The sequence below is a fragment of the Elgaria multicarinata genome, chromosome 14, assembly GCF_023053635.1.
Source record: "Elgaria multicarinata webbii isolate HBS135686 ecotype San Diego chromosome 14, rElgMul1.1.pri, whole genome shotgun sequence".
Classification (NCBI taxonomy): domain Eukaryota; kingdom Metazoa; phylum Chordata; class Lepidosauria; order Squamata; family Anguidae; genus Elgaria; species Elgaria multicarinata.
In genome coordinates this window covers 27,012,348-27,031,105 of record NC_086184.1, presented here as the reverse complement: position 1 = coordinate 27,031,105, position 18,758 = coordinate 27,012,348, and positions in this window count along the sequence as shown.

The window sequence follows — 18,758 nt, the reverse complement described above, 5'->3', positions numbered from 1 at the left end:
GGAGAGTTTCTGGTTTTACAGGGCATATAAGGGGGGGTGCAGGAGAAAAATTCCTCTGCGGAGGGAACTGCACTGGCTGCCTATTCGCTACCGGGCCAGGTTGGAAGTTCTTGTACTTGTGTACAAAGCCCTCGACAACTTGGGACCAGGATACCTGAGAGAGCGCCTTCTCCCTTACCAACCTGCCCGGTCACTGAGGTCATCCAAGGGCCTGCTCCTGGTGGTTCCACATAGATCCATCCTCCGATTGGAATCCACCAGGGGAAGAGCCTTCAGCGTGGTGGCGCCCCTCCTGTGGAACTCCCTGCCTCTGGAGGTCAGGCAGGCTCCGACCTTGTACTCCTTTCGGCGCCTCCTGAAAACATCTTTATTCCAAGAAGCCTTTCTTTAACATGCAGCCTTGGATTTCTGATTTTTGCTTCTTTTTAAATTTTGTTTTCACTGTTTTATTCTGTTTTTATTTTCATTTTACCTTGTACACCGCTCTGAAATTTTTTTCAATGGGGAGCGGTATATAAATATTCTAAATAAATAAATAATAAATAAAAAACTGTAAACAGTGAGACCAGGAGGAAATTAAAAGCAGAAAGCGACCTTCATATTATTAAAAGTCGTTAGTTATCGGTAATACAAACTGCTGGCTCTAGATAAGCTTATTGACACATGCAGTGTGCTTTTATTTATTTATTTTTAAATCCTTTATCCTGATTCAAACCTCTGGTGATAAAATTAAACCTGTTGATGCATTCAGCAGGGTTTTGCTCTAATCTCTCGTGTGTAGGGGTGGATGTGGATTTAATTTGGTTTGCTTTTTTGGTTTACAAAACACACACACACACACACATTTCTTCATCTATTGGATGGAAAGAAACTTGGAATTAAAAACAAATGCTGAATGTGATGGGGGTGGGCAAAACCAACAGATTGGTTTCGTGTGTGTCCCATCCCCCCTCCACTAGTTTGGTCAACAGTGCTATCCAAATTATTGAACCTTTGGAGTTCTGGCTGGTTCTGATGAAACCCAGAATAGATTCACAGCCCCGCCGAAATTGGGATCACCAGCCTCCACTGGATTTCGCTATCCCTACATCTTGGGATAGACTGTGGTGTAGTAATTAAGTGCAATCCTATGCTTGTTTAGACAGGACAAAACAAGTCCTAGGGGCGTTTGTGAGCTCATAAAGGCAGCCGGCATGGTTCTCTCTGTGCTGGCTGCAAGAGGGTGAGGAGTTCGGATTCCTGGGTCTGAGGCTGGGAGTCTGTCTCTGGCCTCGGATCCAGGAATCCAAAGGATCATATGACTCCATCACACTCTGTCTAGGAGCCATAGGGTTGCATTCCCCATCAACCAATTAATTATAAATTATTGTTATTGTTGTTGTTATTATTAATGTGTTGTTGTTGTTGTTGTTGTTGTTGTTATTTATTACATTTATATACCACCCCATCACCAAAGCTCTCAGGGCAATTTACAAAAATTGTTATTTTTTATACTGCCTTTCCTTCCAAGGGAGCCCAGGGGGGATTCTACACGCCGTACTGAGGGTGCTTCCATGCGGCCCCATTGCGACCCCAAAGCGATCGTGTCACTTGCCTGGAGAAGCGACGAGGAAGAGGCATCCTTGCCGCCGCCACCACCGCTGCCACCCACCTACTTCCTGGCCGGCCAGGATGGAGAGCTCGGCGGAAGAAGGCGGGGTGGAGAGCTTCCGCTCTCCACCCCGCCTTCTTCCGCTGAGCTCTCCGACCCGGCCAGGTCGGAGGTAGGTGGGTGGCGGCAGCAGCAGTGGCAAGGACGCCTCTTCCTCATCGCTTCTCCAGGCAAGTGACACGATCACTTTGGGGTCGCACTGGGGCCACATGGAAGCACCCTCAGTACGGCATGTGGAATCCCTCCAGGGTAGTATGACAACGTATTTCTAAATATAACTGACAGGCTCCTTGGACAGAATAAGAAGCTGCAGAGCAGGACAGGGGACCCATGCAGGCCTCATTTGATCCATGGGCTGGAGTTTCCCGATCCCAGACCAAGCCCAACTCTTGCTCGATGCAGGATTTACAAGGCGTGATACAAACACAGCATTCCTAACAGATGGTTACCCTCCTGCAAAGGAGAGCCCGTCCCACCCACCCCAATTTCCCCTAGCAATCTGTTCACCGGTTGAATGGCTCACACCACTAGGCCATTTCCCCTAAGGTTTTGCCGAAACCTGCTTCCCTGCAATTTCCACCCATTGGTTATCTTCCTGCCCTCTGGAACAAGAGCTCTTCAGACCTTTCAAGGCACCTATCTTCCTTTCTCCAGGCTATACATTTTCAACTGTTCTTCGCAGGATTTGTCGATTACATGTGTCACTGGCCATAGATTTTACGCATCATGAAAAAGTTTAGTGGTCTCTGTTTCCGCCCCCACCCACCCCTTCAAAAGTATGCAGTACATGCAGTCAGCTGACTTGCTGAAATCTCAGACGGCTTTAACACCACCACCCCATTTAAATGGCATATTTCGAGAACCTCCCTCCATTCCGGACATTGCCCAAATTCTTCCTGTTCCTGCACTGCAGTGTTGCGGTGAACTCTGATACCAGTGACCTAGGAGTTTGGTCACATCATGACTAAGAACTTTCACCTGTTCCCACAGTGTTTGTACAGTGCTAGAGCTTGAATTCATGCTATAAAGTAGTTGCAACATCCACACAGCTCAGGAAGTTGTTTTTTTCCAGTACTCATAAGAATCTGTTGCCTGCGTAATCCTGGAAAGATACACCCACAGTATTAAATATAATGTATGCTTCTTGACTTTGGCCATTTACTCTCAAAGATGATATTATTATTATTATTATTATTATTATTATTATTATTATTATTATTATTATATTTATTTGTATCCCACCTTTTGCCCAATACTGGGCCTCAAGGCAGCCTTACGAAATTTAAGACATATACATTGTAAAACCTATGAATAGAAATATACAAAAGTTAAAAATATATTCCAGTATTAAAACATTTAAAATACATGGCAATTTTAAAAGTCCTTAGCACAGATAAAGGGCCAGAGTAATCGACAAAGGCCTGCTGGAACAAAAACGTTTTTGCCTGCCTCCGAAAGCCCATCAAGGAAGGAGCCAGCCTAGCTTCCCTGGAAGAGAGTTCCAGAGCACCGGGGCAGCCACTGAGAAGGCCCTCTCCTGTGTTCCCACCAAGTGCACCTGTGAAGATGGTGGGACTGAAAGAAGGGCTTCCTCAGAAGATCTCAAAGCACAGGCAGGCTCATAAGGGAGAATACGGTCTTTCAAATAACCTGGACCCGAGCCACATAGGGCTTTATAGGACATAACCAGCACTTGGGATATACTTTGCCCTTTTGGTTCCGCCCCCCCCCCCCCCACACACACACACTGGTATCACCAGTGGAGTTAGCACTCTGACCTTGGAGCCACGGATCCAAGGCCCTGTTCCCAACCCTTCCCATACCGGCTGCCTCTCTGAGGTTGCAACCTTGGAGAGAAGAGAAGGGGGGTATCTGGGGGGCAGGGAGGGGGCTGAGCAGGGCAGCTTATGCTGTATCCCCAGGCCTTCCCAGCCTCCTTCCCTCCTACCCTGCACAGCCCCACCTAGGGCATGTCTATACCTACAGGCTTTCTGGGAGGATGGGGGAAGGGTCCTGGGTTTTCCTGCATCCGGGATCATCCCCCCAGCATCCAAACACCAGTGCGACATCCCAGAAGGAAAGAGGGACGTCCGGAGTGGCGTCGTCGTTGCTTTGTTTTTTGACTTTTGCACAGCAACGCGGGTGCGGTCGCGCACCAAAAAGTAAGCAGATAAAAAAAAAAACCTGAGAGCCATCGCTGCAATGGCAAAAGCAACTCCCCCCTCACCCTCCGATGGGCACGGAGCCCCCTCACAGAGCTCCATGCCCGGTGGCAGAGCCCCGTTACTCACGGGGAAGAAAGAAGGAGCCCAAGAGTGGGCGCCACACCACCTGCGGACCTCAGCATTGTCCCAGGACTGCGGTAAAATGCAGGAAAACCACAGTCCCAGTTATCCCGGGTAAAGTGAGTGGTCATCCCTGGTTAACCCCAGGATCCCCTGTGAGTCATTTAGATGCTCAGAGACAACCATATGACCAACCCAGGATAAATGGCCGGTGTAGACATGCCCCTAGACAGCCGAAAATGCCCATCGAGCCAAAGTGCAGAGCAGGAGGGGCTCAGAGGAGCAGAAAGGGGACAGTCACCTCTGCCACCCCTCCTGCCCTATACTGGATGGTCATAAACCTCTGAGTTCAGAGGCTTAAGGTGTGTCCATCCTGATAGGATCACACCTGAAGCCTCTCCTAAGGCTGAATGGATGGCAGTAGGAGCTGGCAACTGAAATCAACTGGTGTCCCTTTTGTATGTTGGTGGTGTGTCCTCTAGCCTTCAGCCTCGCTCACCATCAACATGCAGGCCCAAGAGCCCCTCTGAAATTGCATCTGACCCTCAGGATGGAAGAGTTTCAACGTGCCTGGTGCAATGGCTGCTGACGTGACGAAGACCTTCCTCAACCAGGGATATCCCCTTATCTATTTCTCAGAGGGAGGAGGAATATGTGGAGGCCCTTTGCTAGGTCAGAGGTTCCCCCAAACCTGGCTATGGCCTTCCTCTTGCTCTGATCTTCCCCACCGAGATATTTCTTTTGCTCCCTGAGGTGGAGTAGCAATCAACGCCCTCGCCCCATCCTCAAGCCGAGGTACAAGCTACTAAGGCTCGACAGTTTGGGGGAGCGCGAAGATTAAAGAATGAACCATTTGCTACACTTTCCTGACACCCCCAATCAGCTGCCTAAATGGGTACGGCCTGTGTCCCTTCCCACACCAGTGGAGGAAGTGAAAGGAGACAGGTATGCTGTAGGGTGGATTCCTGCATTGAGCAGGGGGTTGGACTTGATGGCCTTATAGGCCCCTTCCAACTCTACTGTTCTATGATTCTATGATATTGTGGGGTGAAAGGTTATTCTATAAGTTCACCTAGTACAGTGTGCAGGAGAGATTCCTTTAAAAAAAGAAAAAAGAGGCACAAACCAGTTTAAGCCTCCTTTGCAAAAACACCCTCGGGCACATAGGACTGCAAAGACAGATGAGTTCACCTTGCTTTTGTTTTGAAATGAAAGACTGTAAGCTGTGATTTCAGGGAACTGTAGTTAAGAGAGATGTCAGACAAGCATCTGTCATCAGTTTTCGGTCCTTCTCCTGGAAGCCTGGTTCTCCTGTTGTGGCTTCGGTGCTAATCAGTTGCTGTTTTGAAAGGCTCATGACAGAAAGAAGTTAACGTGGGATTTTTAGCTATACAGGTGCCATTTTTTTTAAAAAAAAAAAAATCAGTCAGTCCCACCACTACCTCGTTGCTTGTTAGGACACATCAGGCTGAAAAGCCTCACCTTTTGCCACTGGGGCTGTCCTGCATCACATGCAATTGCAGCGTTATCCAACCTAGTGGCCCTCCAGAAGTTTTGGACTACAATTCCTAGCCTCCCCAGCCAGCATCCCGGTAATGTAAACTGTAATCCACTGCATCAGGAGGGTGGCCAGGTTGGGAAAGCTTGTAGTGGCCATGCTAGTTAGGGGGTGATGGGAATTGTATTCCAACCCATCTAGAGGGTGCCGAGTGGGAAAGGCATATCAGATGGCACAGATACATTCATTGGCTTTTATTCTATGGTAATAATGACTTCAACAGGAAGACATTACCAAGCTGGGAGAGTGGGCATCCAAATGGCAGATGTAGTTCAATGCAAGCAAGTGTAAGGTGATGCACATTGGGGCAAAAAAACCCAACTTCAAGTATAACTTAATGGGATCTGAGCTGGGGGTGACTGAACAAGAAAGAGATCTTGGGATTGTGGTGGACAAATTGATGAAAATGTCCACCCAGTGTGCGGCCACTGTAAAGAAGGCAAACTCCATGTGAGGCCTTATAAGAAAATGAATTGAGAATAAAACTGCCTGTATGATACTGCCATTATACAAATGTATGGTGCGACCACACTTAGAATACTGTGTACAGTTCTGGTCACCACACCTAAAAAGGATATTATGGAGCTGGAAAAAGTGCAGAAAAGGGCAACTAAAATGATTAAGGGTTTGGAACATCTCCCCAATGAAGGAAGGTTACAACAGCTGGGATTGTTTAGCTTGGAAAAAAGGAGGCTAAGGGGAGACATGATACAGGTGTACAAAATTAGGCATGGAGTGGAGAAAGTGAATAGGGAGACATTTTTCTCCCTCTCTCAAAATACTAGAACCCAATGGGGTCATCCCATGAAACTGATTGGTGGAAGATTCAGGACAAATAAAAGGAAGGATTCCTTCACATGGTGCATAATTAAATTATGGAATTCACTACCACAAGGTGTAGTGATGGCCACCAATTTGGATGGCTTTAACAGGAGGTTGGATAAATTCCTGGAGGAGAAGGCTATCAATGGCTACTAGCCCTGATGGTTATGTGCTACCTCCGGTATCCAAGGCAGTAAGCCTGTGTGCACCAGTTACTAGGGAATATGGGTGAGAGGGTGCTGTTGTACCATGTCCTGCTTTGTTGGTCCCTGGTCAACAGCTGGTTGGCCACTGTGTGAACAGAATTGCTGGACTAGATGGACTCTCGGTCAGATCCAGCCTGGCCCTTCTTATGTCCTTAAGCTATGCTGGAGATTGAGTAAGGAGCATTGGCGATTGTTGCAGGAGTGAAGAAATCTCACACCTCTGTGTAAATTTGCAATCCAAACAGATTATAAGCTGCATTGAAAAAAATAAAAATGTAAGATCATGAAAACCAGAAAATTTAGCCAAGTCTAAACAAAACAGCGTGGGCTGGTCGAATAAACATCAACAAACAAAACAGCAGGTTGAATAAATCAATCATCAAATGCCTTTGTGGGATAAAACTGTCAGAACCTGATGCCTAAATGCTGCTAAGGCAGGTATTGCATAAAGAACTCCTCCCTCCCTCGTTGCCACTTCTGTGACCTCTGCGGTCAGGGTCACCCAAAGGTGGGCCTCTCTTTCAGATCCTGTTCGTGCCGTTGTGCCATATGGGGAGAAGGCGGTCCTTCAAATAGCATGGTTGCTGCTCCTTGAGCTGGAATCCATGTGCTGGAATGGTACTGGGATGTTACTGGAGGGTATTTATCATATGTAACTCTTGCTTTTTACTGGAACCGCTTGCCATGAACTTTGGTTAATGCGGAGGAACTGATTTTGACTATGAACTCTCAGACCTCCTTCTGTACATCTCAGGATGAAATGATAAGGATCCAATCCTATGCATGTTTAAACAGAAAAAGTAGGACTCCCATCATTCCCCAGCCAGCCTTAGATATTACACTGGACACAGGAGTGTCCAGTGCATTAAGGATGAAGCATACATTTAGCATTCCACCATGTTAAGGCCGTTTTTTTTGGGGGGGGGGTCATTCTAGCATCCTAAAATGGAAAATGTTTCACCAATCTTTTTGAAAATGAGATCTGCCAGAAAGAAATGTTTGTTTTACATATCCTGCAATGATGGGAGTTGTAGTCTAACACCTTTGGAGGGCACCAGATTGGGGAAGGGCTGCTCTAAACAAAAAAAGAGAAGCAGGTGGCTCTAAGTTGTTCATCATCAGTTTTCCACAACCCCACAGTCACCTCTGCATATCCTATTCTCTATCCTGTCCTCATGGTTTATCTGCTTTGGGAGAACAAGAATTTCACTGGTACTTTCTGCCTCCTTAGGGAGGATTTCCCTGCTTTCTGGTGCTTGGTTGAAAACTGTACAGCCTTAACGTTGTTTTGTAAACCGTAGGTTTTTTGTTTATTGAATATATCTTTACGCTGATACCCCACCCTTCTTTTAAAGAACATAGGATGTTGTACGTGGTTATCTGCCACTCCAATACTGACTTGTCCTTCCAATAACCCTGTGTGGTAGGTTAGACTGAGGGAGTTTTTTACACGAGGCATTTTTCGTGTGCTCACAACTGTTCACTCAAGGAAGTTCACAGGTCCTTTTCATGATGTCATCAAACTCTGATGCCTCTCAGTGTTTTTTAGGTTTATAAATCACTGAAAATGCAGTAACCAAAAAAAATGCCAAAAAACTCTGACAAAGAGGTGGTGTAATTCAAAAATTGTGTGATGTTGTAGAAAACTTGCAGTCCCAACTACTGGCTGTATAAAAGAAACATATAGAACATGCCCACAAAGGAACCGGGAAAAGCAGGGGGGAGCACATGTATTGTGTCCATCATAACCCCGTAAAGACTCTGGAAGACAAAGCCCTGGGAAGGTTGTAGGCGTTTTCCTTAATGGAGAGAATCTATGGCCTTAGCTAGACCTACCTTTTAGTTTGCAACAGAGGCGGGAAGGTCCCACGATGTGTTTATCGCGAGATTCCTCCTCTGTCTACACGTGACATGCGATGACCTCAGCAGGAGAGGCTTCGCGTCTGCCATTTTTAATTTTTTAAAGAGGAAGGAGCGCACAAACGCTTGTGCGCTAAAGGTAAGCGTTTTTTAAAAAAATAATTTAAATTCTCACTCCCCCCACCCTACCCCCGATGGGAACAGCGCTGTGCCCCGTGCGCGGCTCCCAGCGAGGAATCACGCGGAGGCAGGTCAACCCACGGCAACGGGCCACATGTTCCGTGGTCTCTGGCTCAGCCCGAGACCGCGGAAAATCTGGGGCCAAAGTGGAGGGCGAGACCCCGGTACAAGGGAGGGATGATCCCTCCCTGATCCTGGGATTCCCTGTGCATCATGTGGACACACAGGGATAAACCTGGGTTTGCCCCGGGATAAAGTCCCGTCTAGCTTTGGCCTATGTGTGTTAGAGAAAGAGATTGCCTCAATGTCACTTGCTGAGGGCTAAATCACATGCTGCATTAAATTAGGGATGTCAGAGAAATCCAGGGGGTGGTCAGGATCAAGCCTGTTCTCCGTAGTGTGGGGGAAGGAGTTCCAGTTGGTCAATCAGACTCGGAATCTGGAGGATGACAATGATGACTAGAAATTTACCAGCCAAGACAGGAAGCAGTGGAGGAAATCCTGCACGACTCTTCAGGAGTCAAGGGGAAACCTTCCCAGGAGGTTATCAGACAGATTGCCAATGACTCAGAGCCCATTCTCCCCTGGTCCCTGAGAACTCAGCCTCTGCCGGAGGGGGAGGGGACTTCAGAGTTGACAGATCCCAGAGTTTGCCGCAGGGTCAAGTGAGCAGAGTTGCAAGCAGGTGATAAGAGGTCTACCATGCTAGCCACTCGCTAACCACTCCTCAAGGAAGACCCTCCCTGAGCTAAAGCAGCTCTTGGACTGCGTGGGAAACTCTCCCTTTTAGTTGAAAGAGCAGCTGCCTTAGCTTAGTAAGCCTAATTAACTTTAAAGGAAAGCTCCTAGCATTCCCACTTCCTTCAGGTGTGAAGGGATGTTTATTTGATGAATAAAGCTTTGTAGATTACCCAGCAGACCTCTTTATCACCTCACACATCAGTGGGAGGGCTTAGAATCATGACATGGGATGGAGTTCAATGAGGGTTCCTAGGCTTGCCCCCCCCACAACTTCATTTCAGTGCCTGATGTCTCACCTCAATCTGCAGCAAGTCAGGCCAGTTTGCTCATTTTCTAGGAATTCCGCGCATTTTGGGGAGAAGCTCCTGCAATTTGCGCAAATTTCCAAACCGTTTGCACAAATTCAGCTATAATTCAAACAAATTGCTCCAAAATTTGTGCAAATTGCAGAACCTTCAAAAATGTGCAAAAATGTTCCTGGACATTGGGGAACAGCCTGCAGCTTGGCTCACAGTAACAAATTTAGGCCACAGGCTGAAGAACTCTGTTGAGCCAGAAAACCCCCCGGATTTCCCAGTGACAGACATCCCTACATTAAATACATTGTGTGTTGTTCATCATATCTTTTACTTTTGTGTTGGCACATGCCCTCCCCCCAATCTGGATCGGGACCACCACAAAGCGGGGGAGGGGTTAAAACCTTCCCACCCAGCCCCTTTGTTTTCTTTAAATTCACCTCCCCTTCCCCAAGCAGGGCTTAGGATAGGGGGGAAAATGGCAAGGGGGATTTAAAGGGGGGGAAAGGCCGAGTGGGAAATTTTAACCCACACTCTGCCTGTGTGCAGCTTTCCCTATCCAGATTGTGGCCCTGCGCATTTAAATGAAAGTAAAATTAAAAGTTATGAACACCTACATGCTATGCATTTAACAAAGTATGCAGTTCTGCCTTAAGCCTCCTGAATGAACGTCTTCAACATTTTTATTAATGATTTGGACGAGGAGGTGCAGGGAATGCCGATCAAATCTGCAGATGACACAAAATTGGGTGGGATAGCTAATACCCTGGAAGACAGAAACAAACTTCAAAGTGATCTTGATAGGCTGGAGTGCTGGGCTGAAAACAACAGGATGAAATTTAATAGGGATAAATGCCAAGTTCTACATTTAGGGAATAGAAACCAAAGGCACAGTTACAAGATGGGGGATACTTGGCTCAGCAATACTACAAACGAGAAGGATCTTGGAATTGTTGTAGATCGCAAGCTGAATATGAGCCAACAGTGCAATATGGCTGCAAGAAAGGCAAATGCTATTTTGGGCTGCATTAATAGAAGTATAGCTTCCAAATCACGTGAGGTACTGGTTCCTCTCTATTCGGCCCTGGTTAGGCCTCATCTAGAGTATTGCGTCCAGTTCTGGGCTCCACAATTCAAGAAGGACGCAGACAAGCTGGAGTGTGTTCAGAGGAGGGCAACCAGGATGATCAGGGGTCTGGAAACAAAGCCCTATGAGGAGAGACTGAAAGAACTGGGCCTGTTTAGCCTGGAGAAGAGAAGATTGAGGGGAGACATGATAGCGCTCTTCAAATACTTAAAAGGTTGTCACACAGAGGAGGGCCAGGATCTCTTCTCGATCCTCCCAGAGTGCAGGACGCGGAATAATGGACTCAAGTTAAAGGGAGCCAGATTCCAGCTGGACATCAGAAAAAACTTCCTGACTGTTAGAGCAGTGCAACAATGGAATCAGTTACCTAGGGAGGTTGTGGGCTCTCCCACACTAGAGGACTTCAAGAGGCAGCTGGACAAGCATCTGTCGGGGATGCTTTAGGGTGGATTCCTGCATTGAGCAGGGAGTTGGACTCGATGGCTTTGTAGGCCACTTCCAACTCTGCTATTCTATGATTCTATGATTCTATGAGTGGGCGTCTTGAAAATGGGCCTCCCCACTCCCAATCCAGCACTCTAAATGAGGGATGGGCAGCAGAAAGTAGATCTCCAGATGTTTTTGACTTCAGCGCTCAACATTCCTGACCATTGGGCATGCTGGCAGGGGACTATGTGGGAGCCACTGTGTGAGAGCCAATGGTGAGAGCTCAATCCCATGCATGGACATGAAAATCAGTCCCAATGGAGGCTGGTGGCTCTGGGTTTCAGTCAGAACGAGTCAGAACTCTGAAGGGGCTGTCCAAGGGGCTGCCTGTTTCTCAATGAAACCTGGGTCAGATTCACCACCCTACTGATATTGGAGCCACCAGCTGCCCCTGATCAGTCCTACTATGTTCAGCAGGGCATACTCTCTTGCTCCCAGGTAGGACTGAAGTTTTCACAACCCGCTGGAAAAATAAAGAATTGAGTAGCACCCTGAAGAGGCAAATTCTAGTCTTCGAACACGCTTATGCCGTCCTCAATTGAATCTTTAAAGGGCCACAGGGCTCTGTATGGAATATTACCGCAGTCACTAAGGGAGGAGGGAAACAAATCCATTTCAGAGTGGTGGCCAAAACTTTTATCCTGTAGCCCTTAGTCTCCAACTAAAACAAAACCTACGGACACACAGATGCACTTCATCAGATGTATCAGACTATTTCCAGTCTGGGTCAGTTTCACATGTATCCGATCAATTCCATTCAATTCCTTCATCAATCATGTTGTTCATATTGTTGTTATTGTTGCTGTTGTTGTTGTTGTTGTTGTTGTTGTTTACAATGGAGAAAATCAGCATTTATTTCCTTACACAATTCCTCCCAATACATGCATTTTGTAGCACTTTCCCCTAATTTATCACTTTTAGCACACCTTTTTCATGAACATATGCATTTTTTAGCACACGAGATTCCCTAACATTTGCCCGAGGTGCCATTCTCGAGCCAAGACCTGCACCACAAAATTCATGAAAGGGAGTAATCAACAGGGTAGGGGTGTTCTAATAGTTTCCAGAGATGTTCTTGGAATTCTCTAACAGTTCAGAGGGGAGCTGCACAAAGGTAATTTATCAGAACATGTTTTTCTGAGATAATTTATCAGAATATGTTTTCTGAGAAATTTCGGTCATGGTCTAACTTTGTTTAGCTGCCTTTCCTCAGCTCCTGGCACTGGGTGAAGGTTCATCTAAATCCCTGCTGTACTTTCTTGGCACCTGCCATGCTGGGACTTCGGCTGTTCATGTACATTTCTGGAGGCTGCCCAGGGTGAACGATCCCATCAGTTTACTGTTCAGTGCTGCTCTGTCCAAATGTAACTGCAAATATTGACTTGGGCATTTGCCGTTCCTTGGCTACTTCTGTGGATGGGGAGAAATCAACTGGAATAGCAGTTCCAAGCTCAGTTAGAACATAAGAAGAGTCATGGTGGATCAAACCGAGGGTCCATCTCGTGTTCACAGTGGCCCACCATCTGCCTATGGGAAACTCTCAAGTAGTCCATGAGTGCAATAGCAGCCTCCTGCCATGTTCTCCAGCAACTGTCAGGACTTGTAGCCATGATGCCCACTGAGTTGCCGAGCTCTGCCCACATAAAACCTGTGCTAAAAGAACTGCTCTGGCTGCCTGTTAGCTGCAAAGCCATGTACAAGGTCATGTTATTATCCTATAAAGCCTTAAACAACTTTGGACTAGGACACCTAGCAGACCCCCTTCCGTTCTATACACCCAGATGACATTTAATGATCATCAGAGGAGGTCTTGCTGGCCATGCCAAGACCCTCGATGGTGGCCGTTCTCTGTAGCAGCACTCACCCTCTGCAAAACCCTCCCTTGTGCAGTTCAGGAGGTGGAAAATGAAACACCCTTCAAAGGCCTCCTGAAAACATACCTTCTTAGACAAGCTTTCCCTGGACTGTAACTTATTCTAGTTTTATATGACATTTTTAATTTTTAAAAAAGTTTTAAACCTTGGTGTCGTGTGTGTGTGTGTGTGTGTGTGTGTGTGTGTGTGTGTGTATGTATATATATATATATATATATATATATATATATATAATGGTTTTAATTATATACTGCCCAGAGAGCCTTGGCTGTTGGGGAGTATAAATATGGATTAAATAAATAAATAAATAAATAAATAAATAAATAAATAAATAACCCTCTTTTAAAGCCATCCAAACTGGTGGCCATCACAACACTTTGTGATAGCAAATTCCATAGCTGAACTACACTAAGAAAGATATCCTTTGATCTGTCCAATCATCTTCATTGGATGACCCCATTGGGTTCTAGTATTATGAGAGAGAGAGAGAGAGAGAGAGAGAGAGAGAGAGAGAGAGAGAGAGACTCCCCCTATACACTTTCTCCACACCATGCATACGTTTATTCACCTCTATCATGTCTTTCCTTACTTACCTCCCCCCACCCAGCTAAACAGTATCCAGGCATTGTCCAAAATGTTTCTCCTCCTTCTGCCAAACAGAATCTACATGTCATTATCCAAAGAACTATACAGATGAGGTGAACTCAGTGGCTAGCAGCTTCTTTTACTAGCCAAGACTATTTCACAATATGCAGTCCTCTCTGGAGAAAGTGTATTTGGCCTCAGTTCACACATGCTGGTTACATGCAGATTTGGCTACTGTAACTCTCTCTACGTAGGGCTGCCATGGAAGATGCTTTGGAAACATTGGAAATGGTCAGGGTGGGATTGCAGAAGCACCTGGCATCTTCAACAATGTCCTAGGCCTAATGTTGTTCCATGGAACTGGGGTGGGGGCATAGCAGCTGCCCCCCCCACACACACACACATGGTGGGGTATATTTAGAGAAAATTCTACCAAGTGCTTTCTTTTACTAGGGAGCGAGAAGAAGAAAAATCACAGAAAGTTCCCCAGAAAACTGTCTTCTGACCAATATTGGCACAGCTCTAACCTGGCCTGAAGAAATGACACAGGAATATGCTCTGGGCACCACACTTCAAGAAGGGTGCAGACAAGCTGGAGGGTGTTCAGAGGAGGGCAATGAGGATGATCAGGAGTCTGGAAACAAAGCCCTGTGAGGAGAGACTGAAAGAACTGGGCATGTTTAGCCTGGAGAAGAGAAGATTGAAGGAAGACATGAGAGCACTCTTCAAATACTTGAAAGGTTGTCACACAGAGGAGGGCCAGGATCTCTTCTCGATCCTCCCAGAGTGCAGGACACGGAATAACGGGCTCAAGTTAAAGGAAGCCAGATTCCATCTGGACATCAGGAAACACTTCCTGACTGTTAGAGCAGTACGACAATGGAACCAGTTACCTAGGGAGGTTGTGGGCTCTCCCACACTAGAGTCATTCAAGAGGCAGCTGGACAACCATCTGTCAGGGATGCTTTAGGGTGGATTCCTGCATTGAGTGGGGGATTGGACTCGATGGCCCTTTAGGCTCCTTCTATCTCTATGATTCTATGCTGCATAGGGGATTATGGGACTTGAACTCAAACACACCCAAGATACAATCCAACTAAAGTCCTACTTTGAGTAGAACCATTGGAATGAATGGGACTTAAGTTAGTAATGACCAACTTGTCCTATTCATTTCAATGGTTCTACTCTAAGTAGGTCTTTAATTAGAGCCTACCCCCAGTTGGGAAAGGCTGCTCTATATCTTTTCCCCCCTTTTTTTACTCTAGAGTAAGTGAAGCAACTTACTCTAGACAAACTTGATCAGGACCTTGGGGTGGGTGGCTAGGGGGAACGCTATGTGTTCCAAGCCTATGTGGTAACAAAAAAATACAATAATTGGGATCTCTGGCGCCCTGGTCCTACCTTCTCACTCGGTCTAACCAAGATTTCCGTGTTTTCAGATCTTCCCTTTCAAAATGCCTCTGGCTGCTTCCATTCAGAATAGAGACAAAAGTTCTTGCGGCTCCCTTTCCCTTGAAAAGGGCAACACCCTTTTCTTTCAGGTAATTGAAAATTCTGTTGACCCTTCCAGCTCTTCCTTTGCTGGAAGAGAGAAAGAGGAAAGGAAAGTCTTCTTGCTTGTTGTCTGGAACACTCCATTTATTTATTTTTCAATTGCAAGCCCATTCAAATTCCCATTGCTGTTGGGAATTGTTTCGCCCACTTGGCTTGGGCCCCTGCGTAATTAAGATTTAATGAGAGATTAATCCTCATGCTAGCTAGCAACACGCATAGATCATGCGTACACTCACACCCACCGCACCGTATCGCATAAATCAATGCTCAAATGCTAGGAACTAGCTACTGTGTTACACTGAACACTTCTGTGCCCAAACACACAAAGCAATCGTGAGCCAAACACAACCAAGCAAAAACATAATAGGGGTGCTTCTGTGATTCTCTTCACAGCTTTCTCCCCTCTTTTTGGAGTTCGGAGTTGGTTTATTTATTTATTGCATTTATATCCCTCCTTTTTTCCTCCAAGGAACCCAAGGCGGCATACATAATCCTCCTCCTCTCCATTTCAGCCTCACAACAACCCTGTGAGGTAGGCTGGGCTCAGGGCCGGTGCCAGACTATTTTGCGCCCTAGGCAAGGTGAGCTACTTTCACACACACACCCCAAAAATGCTAACTTTGATTTTTAAGAACAGATGCTTCCTGGAAAAAATAAGCACAAAACTTGAAACTGCTAAATTTATTTTAAAGTGCAAGAAATACGTCATGCCAATTATAGCAAACAATTTGGAATGGAACGTCTATGGGTCTAAAATGCATTATTTAATAGGAATATCACCTCCAAATCATCCCCCCCAACTCACACACGCGCACGCACACACTCAGCATCACTCACTCCATACACACGCATGAACACATGCATTCACTCAAAGACCCCATGCACCCCATTCACCCATACATTCTCTCTCTCTCTCTCTCTCTCTCTCTCTCTCTCTCTCTCTCTCTCTCTCTCTCTCTTTCTCTTCCGGGCACGTTCTGGAAGTCCAAACATGGAGCCGCCCTACTCCCACCCCAGCGTCCCTGGCTTCGCTTCGGCTGGGTGGGCGTGGGGCGCCATCTCGCCCGCCCAGGCCCAGCTGAATCCTCAGGCCGGGCCGACTCACAGCCAACACACATGAGGGCTGCGCTGTGCCTGGCGCCCCTCTTCGCTTGGCGCGCTAGGCGGCCGCCTGAGTGGCCTCTATGGTAGCACCGGCCCTGGCTGGGCTGAAGGTCTGTGACTGGCCCAAAGTCACCCAGTGGCTTTCCATGGCTGAGTGGGGACTAGAACCCGGATCTCCCGACTCCCAGTCCAACACTTTAGCCACTACACCACACTGGCTTTGGTTTTGTTTCCAAACGGAAGTAATGTACTAGGAAAAAAGGAAAGGAACCTCTCGTGCAAGCACTGAGTCATTACTGACTCTTGGAGGGACACCAGCTTCCGCTGACATTTTCTTGGGAGGCCTTATAGCGGGGTGGTTTGCCATTGCCTTCCCCGGCCATTATTACCTTTCCCCCAGCTAACTGGGTACTCATTTTACCGACCTCGGGAGGATGGAAGGCTGAGTCGACCCAAGCCGGCTGCCTGAAACCAGCTTCCGCTGGGATTGAACTCAGGCCATGGGGAGAGTTTCAGCTGCAGAAACTGCTGCTTTACCGCTCTGTGCCACACAAGGCTCATGTACTAGAACAGCCTTGTAAACAAGCCCACAAAAGCAGGGTTGTAGTGGAGAGCAGCCTCACAAGGGCAACGTGCTTGGACTTCTTATATGAGCAAGGATGCTGATGTCATTATTTGCTCAGATCCTAACGAATGTCAGCTTGGAGGTGAGTTCTCCCTTCAAACAAACTGTGATTCAGCATAAATGCTCTTTTGCACATGGGCTCTCATGGTGCAGCAGATGTCACAGCAGGAGAGCTAGGGTGCCCGCTGGAGGAGGCCACAACAATAGCTCCTGGTGGGAGCAGGGTGTGTGTGCAATTCACCCTCCCACTCTGCAGCTTGAAATGGCAGATTTACTGCCCCACTGACACTTGGAACCACCAGCCTCCACTTCCGAGCAGATTCCCTTCCCCTATAAACAGCCAAGCTTTAAGGCCTGCAGAGGAGGCCTTGCTGGTCATTCAGCAACCAACAGAACTTGCTGGTCATTCAACAACCAACAGAACTTTCCCTGGCTTGTAATCAATTGCATTAGTCATACGTTGCTTCATCTTACTGTTTAGCTCCTTGCATCGTTTCGTACTGTCGCTGCAGTTGAAATTGTTTTTAACAGTGTATTTAAAGGCGGTTGCAATATTTAATGTGAACCACATAGAGATTTTATTCTGTTAAGCAAGATACAAGTATTAGTTATAAATAAATAATCAAACTATATGACAAATCAATAGGTGATAAACTAAAGATCACAGTGACAGGTGTCATAAATCAGTATGCTTATTTATTTATTTATTTATTTATTTATTTATTTATTTAAATTATTTATTATTTAAAATACCTTCTACTTTACTGAACTACCCGTAGTGTTTGCCTTCGCTGAAGGACTAGCTCAATGTATTTATTTATTTTGCTTCCTTTTGTGAGATGGCTTGAGGATTGAGAGCGTGCTGCACAACTTGCAGAGTTCTGGGGCTACACTTTCCATTTGCCACTTTCTGCTGCTCATGTTGTAAGCAGCAGCAGGAACGCCCAGAAAGCTTCAAGTATAGCAGAGGTCCCTTGGTCAGATCCAGCATGGCTCTCCTTATGTTCTTGCGTGTGACACATTTTCTCTTTTTTTGGAGATTTATAAGCAGCCACCTTAGTCTTTTGTCACTGGAACTGAGAAGCAGGACAAGCAGGCCCATACAAGTGAACTGGGTAGCCACTGAGAGCTTCACAGATGTTGTCCTGCTTCTCAGTATCCAATGAAGAATGACTAAGGTGTCTGGTTACAAATGTCCCCAAAAGAGGTGATGTGTCACACATAAGAACATAAGGAAAGCCATGCTGGATCAGACCAAGGGTCCATCCAAACAGAGGACCAAAGAGGACAGCAGTTTGCATAAAAATGGCAGATGCTAATTTATATGTATTGGTGCAAATTTAGAATATGATTGTTATAATTTTAATAGAAATAGAGTACATCCAGTGGAGGCTGGTGGCTGTGAATTAGGGCTGTGCACGGACCCCCTGATCTGATTCGGAGCCCAATTCGGACCTCCCCTGATCCGCCTCAGATCTGTTTTAGAGAGGTCTGAATCACCTCAATCCGCTTCAGATTCAGGATTCGGATCCGGAGCAGTGGACAACCCTACTGTGAATTCATTCTGTGTTTCAGTCAGAATCAGCCAGAAGTCTAAAGGAGCTCTCCAAAGTGCTGAGCCTATTTGAGGGATTGGGTTCAGCACCTTGGAGAGCTCCTTCAGAGTTCTGGCTGGTTCTGACTGAAACCCAGAATGGATTCACAGACCCACTGAGATCAGAGGCAGCAGCCTCCACTGAGTACATCTTACTATAGCATGGAAGACTGTGACCAGGTGACCTGTGGACCTGCCTGTTCTGTGCTGCCCAGGTGCTAAGTCTTGAAGGGCAACTGTTCTTAGGCTT